The following is a 21877-nucleotide window of genomic DNA, read 5'->3' as shown; positions in this document are numbered from 1 at the left end:
ACCTTTGCCATAGAGCAAGAGCATCCGGAGTCTCCTTACCTGATGCTTCCTCCATGGAAAGTGATGCTCGGGAGGCTGATGGCACCAAGAGTCACACCTGGCTAAGCTCGCCAGTGTCAACCGACTTAGAAGAGTGTAACTCTGCCCAGGATGGCAGTGCCAAAAAAAAAAAAAAAAGCTAACATTTGAGCATGCAAAGCACAGGCCGGTATGATGTACTCATTTCAGGCAGAGGTTTCAGCGCCTCTCATGACCGTAGTTTTCTGGGTCTGTGCTGTTCCACTGGACTATGGAGAAGGTTCAGTGGTGGCGGCTGTAATAGCACACTCTTTGGCATTTCGGGAGAAAAAATTGGTTGCTGCTGCCCTCTCTGTTATTCTAAGGCAATTTCTAGCATTTCATGTATTTTTACTGCTGGCTCTAATAACAACAACTTCCTCCTGAGAGCCAAGCTAAACAAACTGGGCTGGAGAAGTTCATAACCAAACACTTTCCTCCCGTCCCTGAACTAGAGGCTTCGTATCCCACTTAAGTTTTGCTTAACCCAAAAAGGCCACTGCCTCCTTATGGGAAATCAAAACAGTTCGGCAGAAGGCAGGGCTTCCGTGGGCTAAGAGACGGGAAGGGCTACCAATGAAAAGGGAAGGTGTTTTGCTCTGTGTTGGGCTTGGCTTCCTAATACTTGCCTGCCACTGTAACTGAGGAGAGGTGTGGCTGGAAAGAGCTGCTTCAGACTGGGCTTGGGAGATACGAATTCAGAGCCCCGATCAGTCCCATTGCTCAAGGTGCTCACTAGGTAACCTTGGGTTGGACCCTGTTTCTCAACTTAGCCTACCTCTCAAGGCTGTCGTAGGACCAAACTGGAGGAGACGATGACCCTGAGCTGCTTGGAGGAAAGAAAGGACGAACAAGTAAAGAGAATACAGAAGCCCAGCTTCATTTTACCGCAATGCAAGCACAGTTATAATTTACTTCCTTGACTTCAAACTTATAACTGCATTTGGCTCTAGCAAATGGGTCTATTTCCCCCCATTTTCTCATTCCTTTTGGGTTACATTTGCTCAAAGCCTAGCAAACACAGCATTCTACCACCCTCACCCCCACCCCACCACCCCCACCCCCTGGTGTTGCTGTTTTCTTCTCAAAGCTCTCTAGGGAACCTATAGAAGTCCTTGTAGTTGCTGTGGCACTGCATTGGCATGACCACTGATCTCTTGTCATTGTGTAATGGAAAAAGGCAGGGGAGGTGTCTTACCTGCTGTTAGGGGTGCCAGCCTACAGGCAGGGCTTGGGGAGCCTCTGGAATTACAGCTCCTTGCCAGACTACAGAGATCTATTTAATTTATTTATAATTAGATTGATAGGACCGCCCCTCTCGGTCCAGCTGTCTCTGGGCAGAGTACAATAGCGTAAAAACAACAGAATTAAAACCAAAATCAATTCACCCATCAAAACAAGATCAGTGACCTTTGCTTCTGGGACTCTTCACTTCTTCCACCACATTGCTTTTAAGTTAGTCCAGATATTACAATGGAGAGTGTTTCATGGGACAGAGGGAGAGGTTTCTTGATGTTCTGGTGGCTAGATCTCAGCCGAATGCCTGCTGGAAGAGCTCCCTTTTGCAGGCCCTGTGGAACTGGGTGAGTTCCAGCAGGGCCCGTATCTACTTGGGAGCTCATTCCACAGAGTAGGGGCCAGGACCAAAAAGGCCCTGGCTCTGGTCAAGGCCCAAGGGAACCTCTCTTAGGCCAGGAACCACCAGCCTATTGGAAGTGGCAGAATGTAATGCTCCTTGGGGGAGGTGGTCCCTCAGGTATACTAGGCCCAGACTGTGAATGGCCTTAAAGGTCAAAACCAGTACCTTGAACCTAATCTGGGACTCCACTGAGAGCCAATACAGCTGCCTGAGCACAGGGCATATGAGAGCTTCCACAGTGTTCCACTCTGGCAGCTGCCCTGGAGAAAACAGAAGCTTTGGAGGGGGCAATCTATAGCATTACACCCCACAGAGGTCCCTGTCCTCCCCAGGCTCCACCCCCTGGCAACCCAACTGGCTACAGAAAGAGAACGGTGCAATATCCCCTCCAGTCCAGATGCTCTTCCAAATGGATCCATGCCATGTTCTTTGTTGAGAGAAAACAAACCTGATCTATCAGCCCCCCCCCCCCTCCTCCCATTTGAAATCTCCAAGATCAGGGGAGATGGGAGCCCAAGAAAAAGAGCTTCATGACTGCCCCCTAATCTTTCTCCGGGTCCTCCTACCTTGGAACGACTTCAGGGAAAATTTGGTTTTGAGCCAAGCTGGGAAGGAACCAGCTTGGCTCTCCACCAAACTCCTGAACTCTCTGCCTTGCCTGAGCTTGGCAAAGAAGGAATCACGAAGATCTGGAACAGGGGAGGGAGAAACACAGTGCTCAGTATTTCACTTCACAGTTTGGGAAGGCTGGTGGGGGGGAGATAGAGCTGCAGTTTTTGTGTGCAGGGGAGGAAAGGTCTCACATTCTCCCAGATTTGTGGGCATGGACGTGTGCAGTCCTCTTCCGGCCTCCGTAACATCCATTCTCTGTCCTGATGCTTCCCATGCAGAAGCCTTTAAACTCCACTGCCTTTGCTTGCTCGTCCCATTCAGGGCTTACCCACCCTCCACGCAGGCTGCCGTATCAGCAGCCCCACAGGCTCTAAGCTGCAAGCAGAGGCAGGAACAATCCCTGTGAGAAAAACAGGAACCATCGCCAAGTCTGATGGCTCCGGCTAGATAGAGGTGTGCCTGAACAGGAGGCGTCTGGGTTGTTTTGAACGCCTTGTCTCCCTCGTTTCTGGGACGAAGTGAAGGCGGCACTGATGCCTGAGCCAAACTTCAGCTGCGTAATAATCCTTACAGCTGAAAGGTGGGGGGTGTGGCTCATGCAGCCTGTCCCTGTTTCTTGGCTGTTTCCACGTTGGATGCCATATTATTAAAAACAAGAAACAAAAGAAAAAATTCCCTCTGCCTGCAGCATGAGAAGTGTTATGCAGCATAGCTGAACAGGAAAGCTCTGGATATCAGAATTCATTGGGGGGGGGATGGTTTATGGATCTGTAGGGCCCATAGCGCCAGTTTAAGAATTCGTGGGGCCTAGAAGAGTACGGTTGCGGCAGGAGTAGCCAGGCTGGGCACAGAGGGCCCCCCACAATGGAAAGGGGTGTCACTCTGAGTGTCCTGAGAGAGAGAAAAGGAGGAAGAAGAGAGGCTATGGCCCTGATCCATGGGATGGAAGGCACTGTGCAGGGAATCGTAGGTGATGTAGCATATGCTACATGTACCACAAGGATAAACTAGCCTTGATGGGTGGGGGAATACCATATCTATAGCCATATGTTCTAAATAACTATACATATAAGCTGAGAGATTGACATATAGTCATTTCAAATGAAGAAATGATCTACTTTTAGCGCACAGGGCTTCCAAGTATATGGGTTTCCAGCTTCATTTCATCAGAGGGAGTCAATCTGCACATGCCAAGGAATGCCAATGCACATGGTGACATTCTTCCATTGAAATGAATGAAGGACCACTTGAGGCAGAGAAGTTCTAAGATCACAGAAGTCACAGAAAGTAAAGCCCTGTGGGGGAAGTAGGTGGTGGTTCACAAGGGACAGCCTGCTGATATCCTTAACCCCACTCCCCTCTTTCATCTAAAATAACTGGAAACCAAAACTACTTTTCTTAGGGTCAAAGCGGACATTAGACACAAAACTGATGGTGTTGCCTGTTATATGATGTCCACCACAAAGGAAATGTGATGTCATTGTCCTGTGGCTCTCTTTGATCTTGTCAGCCAATGATGGGGATGGTCATGGAGATAACACAATACTATTTCTATTAGACATTGTGAGGAAGTCAGAGGTTGAATACAGGCATCATGCAATACCATGGTTTAATTAAGTGTGATGGTCAGAATGGAGTCTGCTCTATAAATCATGGTTATTTAGGGTCTACAGAAGCAGGATTTGAAACCAGTGTTTGAAATTGGTTTGATTAACCACAGTTCTTTTTAGGGATGGTTTCACATGACGGCTGAATGCAGACATCCTGGCTCATTCTTTTGGGACATCTTCCCATGGTGCATGGGACATGCAACAAACAACACAACAAACCACACAAAAGGATTGGGATCACAAGCAAAGAGAAACAATGCAAAAAAGATTCAGACAGGATATATTTTGTATTGTCTATCATTCCTCACACATTGAATAATGCATTTTCAATGCACTTTAGAAGTAGATTTTCCTAGGAAAATCTAGCTGCAAAAGCCCATTATTCAATGCGTGCAGAATGGTAGATAGTGCACACGCACACACACAGGATTACAAAACTAGAAACAAAGCAGTAGAGGCAATATATATATTTATTTCTATTTGTATCTCCAGCAAGATCATAATAGCTGCCTCGTTATAAACAGTTTATGATTATTTAATTTTGGCTTGCGAACACCACTGGGATTTTGTATGATATAGTTCTTATGGCCAGCATGTAGAGAAACCTTGCGGTTGGAATTATTCTTAGGTTGTTAATTGTTGCTGTTGAGAAAATGTCTCTGGAGTGCTTTCATCATTTTCCAAGATCCTGCAGAAGTTGGGCCAATGAAACGTATCACCTTACCAGCTTTGTAGCTTTAATCACCTGGATCAGCACTGAGAACAGGTGGGATGGCTGACATGTTCAGCACAGAAAGTCACTTTGGATGGTTGTAAGGCGTCTGCTGGGTTACAGCTAACAGATACCAGAACCGTAGATTCCTCAATACAAACTCAGAACAAAACCAGGAATCACAAAGGCAATGTTGTGCCGTAATTTCCTCACTGTATGTTTAATATTAGATCAAAATAAAGAGTCAACCAGAATGGGATCCTAGGTTAAATAACCCTCTTTCTGCCTGTTTTCGTCAGTGGTTGCTCTACAATGTAAATAAATACATAAATAATACTCAAACATAAATTTTCAAAGAGCAATATATCAAGATGATCTTGATGTATATTACAGGATGATCTTGATAGGCTTGAGAACTGGTCTAAATTAAATAAAATGAAATTCAATAGGGACAAATGTACAGTTCTGCATTTAGGTTGGAAAAACTAAATACACCAATATAGGATGGAAGACTTGTCTTGGCAGTAGTATGTGTGAAAAGGATCTAGGAGTCTCAGTAGACCACACGTTGAACATGAGTCAGCAGTGTGACTCAGTGGCTAAAAAGGCAAATGGGATTTTGGGCTGTATCAAATGGAGTATCATGTCCAGATCACGAGAAGTGATAGTACCATATTACTCTGCTCTGGTTCAGCCTCACTTGGAGTACTGTGTTCAGTTTTGGACATCCCAGTTGAACAGGGATGTAGACAAATTGGAGCATGTCTAGAGGAGTGCAACAAAGATGACGAGGGGTTTGGAGACCAAGATGTATGAGGAAAGGTTGGGGGAGCTTGGTCTGTTTAGCTTGGAGAGGAGAAGATTGAGAGGGGATCTGATAGCCATCTTCAAGTATTTAAAAGGCTGCCATATCGAGGATGGAACAGAGTTGTTCTCTCTTGCCCCGGAGGGATGGGCCAGATCCAATGGGATGAAATTAATTCAAAAGAAATTCCATCTAAACATCCGGAAGAAGTTCCTGACAGTTAGAGTGGTTTCTCAATGGAATATGCTTCCTGGGGAGGTGGTAGGATCTCCATATTTGGAAATTTTTAAACAGAGGCTGGATAGCTATCTGACGGAGAGGCTGATTTTGTAAGGATTCGAGTGGGTTACACTGTCAGTGATAGGGCTGTGGATGTCCTGCATGGTGCAGGGGGTTGGATTAGATTACCCAGGAGGTCCCTTCCAACTCTATGATTTTATAATTCTAAGATATTTCAAAGCTACAGTGAAACATACCTTCAACATATCGTTATCTTATAAAATTAATAATAATGCATATCACATTGGCAAAAAGCGGGTTACTTAACCTAGGATCCCTTTCTGGTTGACTCTTTATTTTGATCTAATATTAAACATACAGAAAGGAAATTACTGCACAATGTTGCCTTTGTGATTCCTGTTTTTGTTCTTCTGGGTTACAGCTAGCTGCTGTAAGGTAGATATTAGATGTGGGTGCCCATTGCATCTCTGTTTGAGTCACAGCAGTTGCCTTTCAGTCAGGGAGCATGCCCCAAAGAAGTAACTTGCACAGAAATCACAGGAAGTGAGTAGGGACTTATCTGCACTGCGATTTTTATCCTCTATCAGCCCATATTTTAAAAAGCAATCTGCACCTTTTCCAATTTCCATTTTTATTTGATCACTTTAAATTTGCCACCTGCAATGTCCGTTATTGACTCTGTGGTGACACAACCTTTTCCCTGGGCTATCTGGGAGTGCATACTATTTGCTAAATCTTAGAAACGCACTCTGAAAGCCTAGTATTGAAAGTTAGATGTCTGCATTTTTTATTTATCTTCCACCCTCTTCTCTGTGTCTCTACTGTTGATTTAGCATGGTAGTCTGTTGCTGATTGGCCAGGACATCAATTTAAAGACTGTAGGAGACTTCCCCCTCCAACCTCCCCCTGCATGCTCTGGCTGTGTTGGGGGACAAAAGGCTAGAAATAAAGCTCTCTCCAGCTTCATGCTCCTTCAATGCCAGCTTGATCTCCTCCCTATGCGCACTCTAGCTTCAGAGATGGCCAGGAAGGTAGACAAAAGTGCACATGGTCAATCCCCCCCACACAATCAAGCAGGAAGGAGAGAGGAGATTGACATTTGGCCTGGTGCACCTCATCCCCCCCCCCAAGTGGGGCAGTGAAGTTCCCAGTGCATAAACGGTCGATCAGGGTTTTGTGAAACCTTGGCGTTTCTTGAGGGCGTTTCCCAATTGGATGAGAGTTCATAATTTTTGATATATTTTAAAAATTTGTTAAATGGTGCCCCCCCCCCAAATGGCCAATGATGGGCCTGGAGCGGGTAGGAAGGAGAAGGGCCCCAGATGGGTGGGTACACAGCAATGCTTCTCAACCATATTTTGCATGAACAAACCACTTCTGGCATTTCTCAAAGTCCAAAGAATGTTTCTGGGGGTTCTCAATGGTAAAAAGTTGAGAATGGCTGCATTAGGGAATAGGAATCACTGAATTCCATAGATCTGGTTCAAGGCTACTTTTTCTGTGCTTGAAACTCAGTTTCCAGGTATGCAGGCAGCGTGGATCCTTAAGCCTCTGTCCTGACCTAGTGCTTTTTTCCTGATCTGAAACAGCCCTACTGGAGAACTCTAAGTAGAAAAATCAGGCCATGTAAATTTTTCAAATGGGACAACTAGCAGCTCCTTGGGGTTGCTGCAAGTTGGGACACTACCAGGTTGGGTTTTTTTTGGGGGGGGGGGTAGAATTTCATGCCCAGTCTTGTTCCTAGGGCTGTCCAGTCCAAATTGGGAGGTTCTTGGAGAATCATGGGAGGAGTCTAAGGAGGGATCTCAGTGGGATAAATTCTAGAGAGTCCACCCTCCAAAGGAGCCATGTTCTCCAGAAGAACAGATCTCTCATGTATGATGATCAACTGTGATTATGATAAATTTCCAGGCCTCATCTGGAGGATGGCAAGCCTTACATGGTCCTGATCTGAATCACGCCCCTGCCTGGGAATTGGGTTCAGAGTACAGAACTAGCAGGGCACATCTGCTCAAAAGACGCTAAGATAGAAATCAAATGCGCATAGATAATGTAATGAGGTAGCTCCCAAACTGGGGATCAGGGACCCCCTAGGAGGCTACAGACAGTCCACTAATTCACCTGCACCATCATTTTGATCTTTTTGTCATGCATTTTTGCAATCAACAGATAATAATAGTATAATTACTATAAAGGGATTTGCAATGTTTTTTAATGTCAAAAATGGTCATACTCAAAAAGTTTAGGGACCTCTGATTATGGATAGTTAGACCTTTTGTGAGTAAGCAAGCATTGGATTGCATGGTTAGGATGCATGCCTGTGCACATTTATTTGGACATAAGCATTATTGAATTTGGTGTGATTTACTTCTGGAAAATAAAAGCTTGCATAGGATCTGGATCTGTCAGGGTCAATCCCAACTCATTTCAAATTCCCTTTGCATTCAAGGCAAGGATTCCACAGCCCATCTGGAAAAGCCGCATCAGGATATAAGATCCACATAACTTTCCAAAGGACAGGTTTGTGAGCAATATCCTGCTTTCTGTTCACGGAAGGACTGTGTAAGCAATACATATGAGTTGATAAAATGTTTCCATGTTCACAGTTTGACTTTCCAAAACGACTGATCTATAAATGTCCTACAGTATTGCATTCCAGTACAGTTACCCTCAGACTGAAAATCTTGATGCACCTTCTTGGAAATCAGTCTGGGCTTTTCTAATGGATATTTGAAGCTGCCTTGATACCGAATCTGATTTATGCTGAGTCTCACCTCTGCTGGCTTCTGACAGTTTCCTGATCAGGTCTCAGGCAGACAGAAATCTTTTCTGCCACTGGCTGCCCAAGGTCCCTGGAGCCAGGGCTTGAAAGAGGGGGGGGGGGAAGCTTTGGCAGGCAAAGTGTGTGTCCTAACGCTGACACATTGTCCTTCCTTTTTGATTGATTGTAGTGGTGACTCATATTGTCCGCAAGTCAATTGGAGTTCTTATTTTTTCAGACTCATATACAGCCACAGAAATCAGATGAATAAAGAAAATTAGGGCTGTCACCAAAGTAAAGCAATTTGAGTCAACTGAACAATATAAGCTTTAATCAGATAACTGATTGATTACATCTCCGTACTGCTGAAGGGAAAAGCATACTTGTTTTCAGATGGTGAGCACGTGTCACACAAACATATATCCATCTTAGCATTCCTTTGGGTATTTGGGTAAAAGAGAGCCAGAGATGCTAAAATGGGCAGAGAAGTGTGGGAGGATTGCAGACGTTTCTATTATGTGGAAATTACTGGTTCCAGTTCTTCTTCTTCTTCTTCTTCTTCTTCTTCTTCTTCTTCTTCTTCTTCTTCTTCTTCTTCTTCTTCTTCTTCTTCTTCTATTTTAAAGACAACAAGGTTTTGGCGTTAACTTTTAAAACCCTAAATAATCTGGGACCAATATATCTAGAGCAGGGGTAGTCAACCTGTGGTCCTCCAGATGTCAATGGACTACAATTCGCAGGAGCCCCTGCCAGCATCTGCTCAGGATCCATGACCCAAAGGAAGTGACACTGATCTTGACCAGGCTCAGGGCTTTTCCAGCCCTGCTCCCAGCTTGGTGGAATGCTCCACCTAAAGAGATCACGGCCCTGCGAGGTCTTAATAAGTTCTTCAGGACCTGCAAGACAGAGCTGTCCCACCAGGCCAAAATAACCACCAAGAAGATCTGCTCCGTAAACCCTAGAAACCCCCACCCCTAATCTGCAATGTTTTAGTTGGGGAAAATTAGATGATGTTATGCTTTGCCATAAATTATTGTTTTTAATGTTGCTGTCACCCACTCTGAGCTATATTGGAAGGGTGGGTGAGAAAAATAAAGATTTGTTCATTTTTATCTCTTTATTTTACCACCACATCAATTTATTTCTATCCCACCCCTCCTCAAAGGCTCAAGGTAGGTAACGACATATCTAAAAATAATGATAAAGTAACAGCAATTGATATTGTGGAGAGAGAAGAAGAAGAAGAAGAGTTGGTTCTTATATGCCGCTTTTCCCTACCCGAAGGAGGCTCAAAGCGGCTTACAGTCACCTTCCCATTCCTCTCCCCACAACAGACACCCTGTGGGGTGGGTGAGGCTGAGAGAGCCCTGATATCACTGCTCAGTCAGAACAGTTTTTATCAGTGCTGTGGTGAGCCCAAGGTCACCCAGCTGGTTGCATGTGGGGGAGTGCGGAATCGAACCTGGCATGCCAGATTAGAAGTCCACACTCCTAACCACTACACCAAACTGGCTCTCCAGAGGAAAGGGAGACGATTGTAAGCCGCTTTGAGACTCCTGCTGGTAGAAAAAAGGCGGCACATAAGAACCAACTCTTCTTCTTCTAATGAAAACGTTGACTGATTATATTAAAGGTATCATCCTAAGCAGAGTCATATCCTTCTAAGCCTATTGATTTCAGTGAACTTGTAAGGCTCCATCTTAGACATTACAAGGTCTTTGTGTTTGTTGAAGAACAACACAAGGACTTTGTGTCTCCTGTTCAATGAGGGCTTTGTGCCCCAGACTGTTTTCATGGATGCAAACTCCTCCACAAAGCCCCTATTGGCTCTGCTGTAAAAATGATGCTGCTAACAATAGCAGCTCCATGCATCCATTTGTGTACGCCGTAACAGTGTGGCGACAGGGGGCGGTGAAATCCGCCTTTCCCCGCAGGCTCTGGCTACACAGAGGAAAGATGCCGTGTGCATCTGGGAGCCATAAAACTCTCATCTCTCATGTGAGGCAAAGTTCTTTTGCTGCTCCCCGGCCAATGTGAAACCTTTGTAGACACATAGATCGGACTTTCTTAACCAGGGTTTTGTGAAATCCTGGGGTTTCTTGGTGGCCCTGGTTTTCCTGGATGGGTGGGAGTTAATGAATTTTAAATATATATTTTAAATTTGCTAAACATTTATCAGGTGATATGACCATATATACTCATGTTAACCCACCCACCCCACCCAAAATGGCCAATGACAGGCCTGGAGGGGGTGGGAAGGGGAGGGGCCCCAGGTGAACATGTACAGAGCTTTAGGATACTTAGGGCTGATCCTGCGTTGAGCAGGGGTTGGACTAGATGGCCTGTATGGCCCCTTCCAACTCAATGATTCTGTGATTCTGTGATTCTATGATTCTATGATTCTATGCTTCCCAACCATATTCTGCACTATTGCTCCACTGCTGGGGTTTCTCAAACCCTTAAGAAAGTTTCAGGGGTTTCTCAAGGGTAAAAAAAGTTAAGAAAGGCTGGCCTTAGGTTGGCGCTGTATAAATAGGGACAAGGCATTCGGTTCCAATTCTGCAGTGCGCTTCTTTTTCCTGCCCCCTTTCCATGTCCTGTTTCTTTTTCTCGTGGTGCTTTTAGCTCTATAAAGAAATGTTCATAAGTAACGGAATATTTGTGGGAACTGAAACTTGTCCCAGACTACAAAATTCTGTGTCATCTATCTACATTTCTAGCTTTTGCATCCCCTCCTTGCCTGAGTGCAACCCCTGACTCATGACTTGTCCTTTCGGGAACAATGATGATAGCAAGTAAGAAAAAATCAGTTTTTAAAAAATCAGGGTTAGAGGAACTTAATGTAACTCCTAAATATAAAACAAAGGGGTGTTTATTTAGACGGCATCTTGCGCTGATGATTTCGAGATGACTAAAATTCAATCAAACCCAAGCAGTGTGATCCCAGTGGGCTGATATTTGCTCTGCCGCACAGATTGCTTCAGACAACTGCACAGCAATTACTCTCAGGAGAAGGAGTAAAATGTCTTTGCGGAAGTGCCCGCAAATTCAGCACTTAGTGTTGCATTCACCACGGGGAAAGGAGCGCAGTCAGTCCACTGAGGAAAATAGGGTAAAAGTCGCCGGTGTGCCATAGAAGGCTGCAGTACCTTTGTACTGATATCTGTGTCTTGCAGGTGAACAACTTTCATCTCCAGCCAACCAGCTCCCCTGCCTCTGAGAGCTTCCATTGAGAATTGATTTTTACAATGTGGTTTAATGGGTGTCATTAATAGACAGAAGCTCCTCCTGCCGTGAGACAGATGAAAGAGGTATTTAAAAAATTATGCTTCGTTCTCACGTGTTGCTATGGGGTTCCCCTTCTGTGGTTGCCAACTCTAGGGAAGATGGGAAATTCCTGGAGATTTGTGGTGAAGCCTGGGGAGGGACCTAAGAAGGATACAACGCCATACAGTCCTTCCTCCAAAGCAGCCCTTTTCTAGGGGAACGGATCTCTGTTGACTGGAGATCAGCTGTAATCCCAGGAGATCCCCAGGACCCCTTTGGAAGCCAGCAATCCCAGTTTTTCCTCCGTATCTCACATTTAGCTGGTTTTGTCCCACTTGGTAGAGCCTCTTGTGGCGCAGAGTGGTAAGGCAGCAGACATGCTCTCTGAAGCTCTGCCCATGAGGCTGGGAGTTCAATCCCAGCAGCCGGCCCAAGGTTGACGCAGCCTTTCATCCTTCCGAGGTTGGTAAAATGAGTACCCAGCTTGCTGGGGGGTAAGCAGTAATGACTGGGGAAGGCACTAGCAAACCACCCTGTATTGAGTCTGCCATGAAAACGCTAGAGGGCGTCACCCCAAGGGTCAGACATGACCCGGTGCTTGCACAGGGGATACCTTTACCTTTATCTTTTTACCCCACTTGGTGTTCAGAGGGGATTTGATTTGGCTCTCTGTCAACAGCAAGAAGAATTCTGTGGAGATAGATCAAGAAGGGGAGCTGTGGTGGTCTGTAGCGGGAGAAAAGAGTCCAGCAGAATTGTAAAGGCCGACAACATCTGTGTTGGAAGGGGTCGGAGCTTTCAAGAGTCACTGCTCACATCTTCAGATGGATGGAGACGGATGGAGCAAGCAACATATGGGGAGGTGAGAACCTTTGATCACTCAAAAAAGTCAGTTTGGTTTCTCCCTGTGTTTTTGTAAAGTACACTGAATTCTAGGGGATTGATTGGCTGTTTTGACAAAGGATTATCATTGGCTGTATTTGGTTGTGACACAGTCAACTGATGTAACAGAATTGATTTTTGCTGTATATTCCCTGTCATGTATGAAGATCATGGTCTGACGAAGAGTACTTGTACTCGAAAGCTCACGTCCTGAACAAATCTTAGTTGGTCTTAAAGGTGCCACTGGACTCTGATTTCATTATCTTCAGATAACTTCAGATAACTAACTGAAGAATCACTGTCCAAAGAAGTGAGCAGTGACTCACGAAAGCTCAGGCCCTGCCACAAATTGTGTTCGTCTTTAAGAAGCTACTGGACTCCTTTTCTACTGCAACAAGAATCTCGTTCATTAGAATAAGAAGGAGAAAACCGGGCCTGTTGTTTCTGATGGGCAGCAAGGAGAAGCGGGGCGGGGGGAGAGGGGGGGATACAGATGATTAAAATGCAGAGAGAGACTTGCAATAGGCATTGTCTATTGTAGACGAGCAATTTTCACTAATGGACTGCTCTCCATTAGATTGTGACAATAACTACATTTGCTCTTTTGTGTGTAAATTAACAGTGGAATTGCTAGCTCTGTGTCAGCGGCCCGTGTCTGTTTCTGGGGAAGCAGGAAGCAAAATATGAATGAATGACCCTGCTTGCTCGCGGGCTCTCTTTCTTTCTCTCTGCCCTAAATTACCACTCATGTTTGCGGAAGGATTGATAGGTTAGACTACCAAGTGAAAAACACAAACAGAAAAACATTAAGGAAGCAAGGAGGTAGGATTCATGGCGGATTTTTATGTATATTGTGTAAAAGCCAGCATTTGAGGCTGTTGGCAAAACAGCTTGAGAAGTAAAACAGAGTTTTATAGTGTTGCTAATATGTGTAAGTACATGACAGATGACTAAGTTTTGTGTTGGTTTGTAGGTTGCTATTAAGCCTGGAGTAAAAATACCCTAAGAGCCTCTCGTGGCGCAGGGTGGTAAGGCAGCAAACATGCTGAAAGCTCTGCCCATGAGGCTGGGAGTTCAATCCCAGCAGCCGGCTCAAGGTTGACTCAGCCTTCCATCCTTCCGAGCTTGCTGGGGGGTAAACGGTAATGACTGGGGAAGGCACTGGCAAACCACCCCGTATTGAGTCTGCCATGAAAACGCTAGAGGGCGTCACCCCAAGGGTCAGACATGACTCGCTGCTTGCACAGGGGATACCTTTACCTTTTAAAAAAATACCCTGCCGCTTTAATAGCGATTTAGTGGGAGGTTCATAAAGATGCCTTGGTGGAGGGATAGGAGTATAGGCCATATTATTACTGTGTGCTGTTCGTTAGTTTAAGTGTGTCCCAACTAGGTAATTTCAACTCATGTGATCTGGACACTATAATTCTGTTGATACAGGCCAAAATCCTATTTGCCTTTTTAGCCAAGTCACACTGCTGACTCATGTTTAGTATATTATCTATAAGATCCAGAGATCCTTTTTTCACATACTACTGCCAAGACAGGTCTCCCCCATCCTATAATGATATATTTGATTTTTCGTACCTAAAGGCAGAACTTTACATTTATCACTATTGAAATCCATCTATTCATTTTAGCCCAGTTTTCCAGCCTATCAAGATCATCTTGTATCCTGATTCTGTCTTCTGCTGTGTTTGCAGTGTTTGCTACCTCTCCCAGTTTAGTGTCATCTGCAAATGTAACAAGCACCTCCTCTATTCCTTCATCCAAATCATGTATGTTAAAAAAACACAGGGACCAGGAAAGATCTCTGAGGCATTCCACTTGTCCCTCCTCTCCAAGAAGATGACAAACCATCAACAAGCACCCTTTAAGTGCGATCTGTCAACCAGTTCTCAATCCACCTAACAGGAATAGGATCCATACCACATTTTACCAACTTGTCAACAAGAATATCATGTTGTACATCAAAAGCTTTACTGAAATCGAGATAAACTATATCCACAGCAATCTCCTGATCCAGCAAGGTAGTAACTTTCTCAAAAAAAGGGATGAGGCTCTCAGCTGAATCTCCCATCCCTCATCACGTGATGTGATTTTACCACGTTTATTTGGGTGACGTGGAGTTTCCATGCAGGTTCAGTTGGACAATTAGGGTTCTGGTTCAGGAGAAAACAAGACACTCACTCATCAAAAAAAATCCATGCATTGCCCAATTGCAACATGGGAATGTGTGTACTGGGTATGTTGCACACTGCTGATGCTAGCCCTCGGCAGGTTTCTGCAACCTGTGAAGAAAACAAAGCCATAATTTCTGCAAGAAGGCGACAGTCGTAGGGGAGGAAGAGGCAACTGCAACTTATGCCTGTCCCTTTAAAATCATTGACACTCAGCCCGTAGACCAGGGGTAGTCAAACTGTGGCCCACCAGATGTCCATGGACTACAATTCCCAGGAGCCCCCTGCCAGCATTCGCTGGCAGGGGGCTCCTGGGAATTGTAGTCCATGGACATCTGGAGGGCCGCAGTTTGACTACCCCTGCCGTAGACTGAACACTGGCTCTTTAACAGGTGGTGTGTGATGTTGTTGTGTGTATCTTTCCCCCCCCCCTATTTTTTTTTTTGCAAGTCTGGAAATACACCTTAAGCAACAAAATAAACAAACAGGCCTAAAAGCAAAGCCACAGACACCTGGGAGACAAGGCTGCTCTGTGCTTCCTGCAGCAGCAGACTTGTCACTCACACTGAGATTTCTCATTTGGGAAAGTGTGACTCCTGAGTGGGTGACAAGAGGTCAGGAGGTGGTCTGCAAAGGGCTGTTCATGCAAGCCAGGCAGGCAGGCCAGCCGGCCGGAGGGCACGTTTCCCTTGCACACCCAAGCACTGCAATATTTTCAAGCAATTTGGGAAAGAAGTGGAGAGGAAATGCAGCTTGCTTTCCCTCTCCCTCCCCCCAAACTTAACCCTTTTCTTCGCTCACTTTGGTCAGGAGGTCTTCTTTTCGCCTTCCGCTTCCTGACATGCTGTGGGAAAGCAGCCAAATCCTGGCGCAGTTCGATGTGGCGCACAAGACGGCTGCCGCCAATAAACACTTTCTCCATCTCCAAAGCTCCCCGGGTACCCTCTCATGACATGACGGATCAACAAGTGTGATTTTATTACCAGAGAAAATGTTGGGATCAAATGCAGTGTTGAAAATGAAAAGGCATGGGCCTGGTTCCTCCTCTCGCGCAAGCCACTCTCCATGAAAGAAGGAAGAGATCCCTGCAAGGCTGATGGAGCCCTTCACCCTCCCTCCTGTCTTCATTAATCTCCCACTTGAGCATGTGGGCTTCACGTGTTCTTAAGCCCACAAACCTCAAGGTCGGGCTGAAGCTTTCCTGGAATTATAACTGATCTCTAGACGACAGAGATCTGTTTCCCTGTAGGTGTCAAAATCCTGTGTGCCTGTTTTCATGACCTTGCATGTGATTTTTGTTTACCTGTTTATATGTAATACTTTCTCATACCATTTCATGATTTTTGACTTGTTATATGCTTCTAGGCTTTGATTAGGTAATGTTCCCCTTGACCTTTTTAACCCATGTTTTAATTTACAGGGATGTTTCACAGCTCCTCTACTTCCAGGTGTGTTATCACTGTGACATTGCTGGACATCTACGTGTGTAGTGACTCGAAGCTTGGGTGTGCTTCAGCCAGGGGAAACTTGTCCTGAGAAGAGGGAGAGCCCAGCAAGTTATTGAGCAAGAATTGGACGGATGGGTTGTGATGGAAACTCAAAAGTGTGCTTGTCATTTTGCTATTCAGTTCTGGCAAGGGAAATCCTTGCTCTTGTTTCAAAATTTTCTTCAATAAAGAGATTTCTTGTTTACAACGGATTTGCTTATTGGGAACTCGATGAAGACGTGTCAAATCCTTGGGTTTGGAAGAACGTGTACACTGGAAATTATTAAGCTCTTTATTTGGATCCCAGCATGGCACAGAAAGAGAGCAAGAACTGAACTGAAAAACCCACCAAATGCCTAACAGATATACACACACGACACAATAGAACTTTCCCACCAGTGTGTGCTACTGGTCAGTTTCACTTTAAACCGACTGTATGTTGCAGTGAGTCCAACTGCATGCTGGCCAATGAACTGTCCCAGATTTTGATCCTGCCTCAGACCTAAGCTTGGTCCTCGGCAGGTCTACATTAAGAAATGGCTGCTTTAGAAGGTGGCTCTACGGCATTATGTTCCCACTAAGCTCCTTCCCCTCCCACAAACTTCAGGAATAACCCAGTGTTGGTACTCTATGTGTTCTCCATTACCTTCTGAGTACTTATCCCACATGTATATCCCAAATGCTGCCTTCATAAGGGTTTGTCTTAAGGGGGTTATGGTTTTGCCACCTGTTGAACTTGTATTGTTGCACTGTAGAAAATGGGGTTTTATTGTGTTTTATTGTGCGGATTATTTTGTGTAACCCACCACGAGCCGGTTCTGAGAGCAGCAGGCTATAACTAACTAACTAACTAACTAACTAACTAACTAACTAACTAACTAACCAACCAACCAACCAACCAACCAACCAACCAACCAACCAACCAACCAACCAACCAACCAACCAACCAACCAACTAACCAACCAACCAACTAAATAAATAAATAAATATGTATATCCAATCCAATTGCTCTCCCTTTGGTTACACACTCAAACTCCTATACATGATCACAGCTATGACTCCCATAGTATGTAACTGCTTTGGCTTTGAATGGTAGTACTTGTCTTATTAACTGAAAATTAGGAGGAAATCGAGAAGGAGGAAAAATCTCCATTGAGACCACTAGGGATTTATATCAACACATACACTGACTCATATGCTGAGAAATGTTTTCAGAGGCAACATAGCAATTTGGTCCAGTTTCTGTGACATACTGAGCTCCAAAAGACTTTGTTGTTGGTGCTTTAAAGATCTGCAAATGTTTTGAAAATTCCACAGATTCCAGAGTTGGTTCTTTAAAAAAAAACAGTAAGTTTGTCAAAGAAACTATTTTCTTTCTTTTTTTCCCCCTGAGAGTACAGTTCAGTTCTGGAACACTCACAAATGTGTACACCATTCATATGAGCAGAGAAAGAATTTCTTGATGAAGGAATTAATTCTGGCAACTGGACTCTTAATTATATCACCGTCCTTGTAATACGGAGGATATGTCAAGCATGACGCGGACACTGCCAGCTTCTTCAATGGGTTGGGTGTCAGCCATTTTGTCCACTACAGACTAAGATAAAGTAACGGCACAGTTACTGGCAAGTGAACAAGATATCCATTCAGAGCTCTCCTATTATAAAATTTGAGGGCAGCATCATCTCCAAGTGACACAGGCCATGAACAGTGCCAGCTGCGCTTTGACAGATGAGCCTTGCAAAATGGAGTCTTTGAGGGAGTCGCGTCACTAACTTTTTCAATTAAAAAGCAAAACTGAAAGTGGCTTCTAACATGAGGCCTCTGTTACCCTCCATTTACCACCCCCCAATCATTTCTTAATCTTGCCAAAACGGCTGCATTGGAAGACGGGTTTTCACTTCTGGTATTCACCTGCCACCTATGGCACTGTAATCATTCACAACTGGATTTCCTCATGTGAACAAGCAAATCTTGTGGAGAATAATTGCTATAGCATAATAATAGCATAGCATTCAACTATGCACTTGGCTTGAAATCAGATATATCTAGTTTCCACTTGGAGAGTATGTTCATGTGATTATTCAGAAACAATCAGAACAAGTATTCCTCCTCTCTCTCTCTCTCTCTCTCTCTCTCTCACACACACACACACACACAATATATGTTCACACATACAATCCACCATCTTCGTTGTTTTTTTTTCTTAACTGGTCAGTGAGTTGGTTGTCTGGACAGGCCCCAATCGTACTGAGGGGCGAAGGAGTGACACCTTGTTTTCCATGATCTTGTTTCTTTGGGTAATCTTAGGCAGCCAGGAGGAGTCAACATGACCTTGACCCAATGAATTTGGAAGCTGTCATTTTCTCTTCCTCAAAAAGCTAAAGCTCTTTTCAGAAGGCTAAAGGTTTTGCTAACAGGTCCACCTCACCCCACTTCATCTACTCACTCATCACTGGCATAATACACAGAATGCAAACAAGAGGCCTGAATCATCATAACTAATTTTATCGTTATTTCTCCCCCTGTTCCATTTTTAAATATCCATCCTGATGAGCTCTGGAGAATTTGAGAGCTGTCTCACCAGTTATGTTCTCTCCCCCCCCCCCGCCCCATGCCATTCCTGTGTATTATATTGTTTCACTTCTTTAAGATTTGATGCCTCCCCATTGATACACAACATGGTTCATGCTGAGGAGACATGGGATTGTACACATGATATAGCGTCACATGTAAGTAAAAGTGTATGTTACATGGAGATACTAGTCTCCAGGTAGGAGTCGGAGGTAGTCAACCTGTGGTCCTCCAGATGTCCATAGACTACAATTTCCATGAGCCACAAACTCTGGCAGGGGCTCATGGGAATTGTAGTACATTGACATCTGGAGGACCACAGCTTGACTACCCCTGCTCTAGCTAACAAGGATCAGTTCCCCTGGAGAAAATGGCTGCCTTGGAAGACGATCTCATTGGCATCATTTCCCACTGAAGTCGTCCTTACCTCCTGAAACCCCACCCTCCTCAGGGTCCACCCCAAAATCTCCTGGAATTTCCCTATACAGAGCTGACGATCCTATGCTACTGCGGAAATAGGGGAGGGAGAGGTTTGACACTGGAAATATGCTTTTGGTGGTCACCTTGCCTCCATTGTCACATGTAGTTCAGCCCTTCTTAATGCTGAGGAAGAAGACATTTTCCCCCCTTGATCTAGAAAAACTTGCTATGACAGATGGTTTGAAAACCTCATTCTTGTACTGATTACTGTCAAATACTGCTACAACTAAAAGTATGGTTGCTATTTGACTTCTGTCTTGTGCCAACAGAAGGGTGACCTGAGGCAAAGGGAGGGGAAGGTTCCCTTTACTTTTAATTATTGTGTAGAAGAGGGTATTTCAAAAGGCTCAGCTTGTCATGTGGGGGGAAGGGTGGGAAAGCAGAATCCAGTGGAACTCCCTTGTCTCTTACACAGCTATTATATCCTTTAATTTTTGTTTAACAACTGTAAGCTGCTTTGATAGTCAGGATAGAACTTTAGCAAATGAGTGATTATTAAACACAAAGGTGTCCTCTGCTTAATACTGCGCTTGTAGTCTGGGGTCAACAATGCAGGAGACATCCTGGTGGTCTTCATCTTCCTAACCTTATTTGTTCTCATAATCCCTTTTCCATCTCCCCCTCTCCTCCCCAGATTTGTGGAACTAGAGAATTCCTGGTGAACATACATAGGAAGCTGTCTCACACCATGGTCTATATATTATCTACCTTGGCAGCAGTTCTTCTACGCCTCAAGCAGAGAATGTCACTCCCCGGCATTTCTGAATGGAGGCAAGGTCTACACAGCAGCAGAATGAGGTGGTAGGCTTGTAAGGTGGGGAAACGGGCTGTTCCACTTCAGACTGCAGGGGAGGATGGTCACATTTTAAGTGTTTTCTATCCATTTTCTCCAAGGGAACCGATCTCCCTAGTCTGGCAATGAGCTGTAATTCCAGGTCCCACCTGGAGGTTGGTATCCCTAACTCCCCTTGGCCGGAGAGTTGCCAGCTCCAAGTTGGGAAACTCATGGAGATTGGGAGGGGGTGCCTAGGGAGAACAAGAACCTCAGCAGTGTTTAATGTCATAGATTCCACCCTCTGCCTCCATTTTTTTTCCAGGGGAACTGACCTGTGTAGTCTGGAGATGGGCTGTAGTTCCAGAAGTTCCCAGGTTCTTACCTGGAGGCCGGCATCCCTCCCGTGTAAAAATGCTTAAAAAAAAATTAAGTTCACTAGGAAGAAAAACTGTAGCTTAGCTCCCTTCTTATAGGAATTATTAATGTTGGGAAGCATATTAAACAAAAAACAAAAACCTTAACCCCTGCAGCAGTAGAGTCCATCCGAACTTGCTCTTCATAACCATTGCGTTCTGCTTCACATCTAAGACACCCCTGAGATGTCTGGAAGCAGTGACGACGTGGCTCAAGCAGAGTTGTCTGGAGCTCAACCCTTCAGAGATGGAGGTCCTATGGCTGGGCAAGAAGGGCCCAAGCGAGGAAGCACAATTGCCCAACCTGAATGGTTTAGAGCTGGCAGGGGCTCCTGGGAATTGTAGTCCATGGACATCTGGAGGGCCGCAGTTTGACTACCCCTGGTTTAGAGCTATCAGTGGCTCACTCTGCCAGAAACCTGGGCATGATCCTCGATGCCTCCCTCTCTACTGCAAAATAGAGGTCTTCTGCCAATCATTTGGTTGAGGTTGACCAAACCAACAATATCTACTGGGCCCCCAGAAACCCCTCCTCATGAACTGAATCCCCAACTGACCAACCTATAGGATTATAATGAAATCAGAGTCCAGCAGCACCTTTAAGATCAACAAAGATTTATTCAAGGTGTGAGCTTTTGAGTGCAAGCACTCTTTGTCAGACTAAGAACTGACCATCATAACAGTAGGAATATATAACAAAAGTTAATCTTGTTTACACAGTTTACTAAAGAGCCTCTTGTGGTGCAGAGTGGTAAGGCAGCCGTCTGAAAGCTTTGCCCATGAGGCTGGGAGTTCAATCCCAGCAGCCGGCTCAAGGTTGACTCAGCCTTCCATCCTTCCGAGGTCGGTAAAATGAGTACCCAGCTTGCTGGGGGGTAAACGGTAATGACTGGGGAAGGCACTGGCAAACCACCCCGTATTGAGTCTGCCATGAAAACGCTGGAGGGCGTCACCCCAAGGGTCAGACATGACTCGGTGCTTGCACAGGGGATACCTTTACCTTTACCTTTACAGTTTACTAATGTAACAAAATTAACTTTTGCTTATATATTCCTACTGTTATGCACTCGAAAGCTCACGCCTTGAATAAATCTTTGTTGGTCTTAAAGGTGCTACTGGACTCTGATTTTATTTTAATCCCATAGGTTGGTCAACTCAGCCTTGACCAGCTCCACCATGAAGTGGCACATGGCAGGCTCACCATCCTCCTGGAGGGAAGGTGTACCAGGCAGTGATATGGTGCATAAGGCAGGAAAAACGCATCCCCGTGAGCATGACCTCTAGGCAAATGCCTTGCTTTGGAGTTCCAACTACAGAGCCCAGAGCATCTCTTTGACTGGCCTGCTCCCCTCCTCTCCCTGATGACTGGGAGTGTGCCTCTTC

The 21877-nt window shown here is 45.0% G+C and overlaps 1 long non-coding RNA gene across 1 annotated transcript; it reads left to right on the top strand.

Annotated features, from left to right (window-relative positions):
• Nucleotides 1–11613: 11613 nt before the first annotated feature.
• Nucleotides 11614–16368, top strand: LOC143831354 (uncharacterized). Its single transcript, XR_013228846.1, has 3 exons — nucleotides 11614–11747; nucleotides 12383–12565; nucleotides 16186–16368. It is a non-coding gene; the product is annotated as an uncharacterized LOC143831354 (long non-coding RNA).
• The last annotated feature ends 5509 nt before the right edge of the window (nucleotides 16369–21877 follow it).

The sequence above is a fragment of the Paroedura picta genome, chromosome 3, assembly GCF_049243985.1.
Source record: "Paroedura picta isolate Pp20150507F chromosome 3, Ppicta_v3.0, whole genome shotgun sequence".
Classification (NCBI taxonomy): domain Eukaryota; kingdom Metazoa; phylum Chordata; class Lepidosauria; order Squamata; family Gekkonidae; genus Paroedura; species Paroedura picta.
This window is presented reverse-complemented; position numbering and strand designations above follow the sequence as displayed.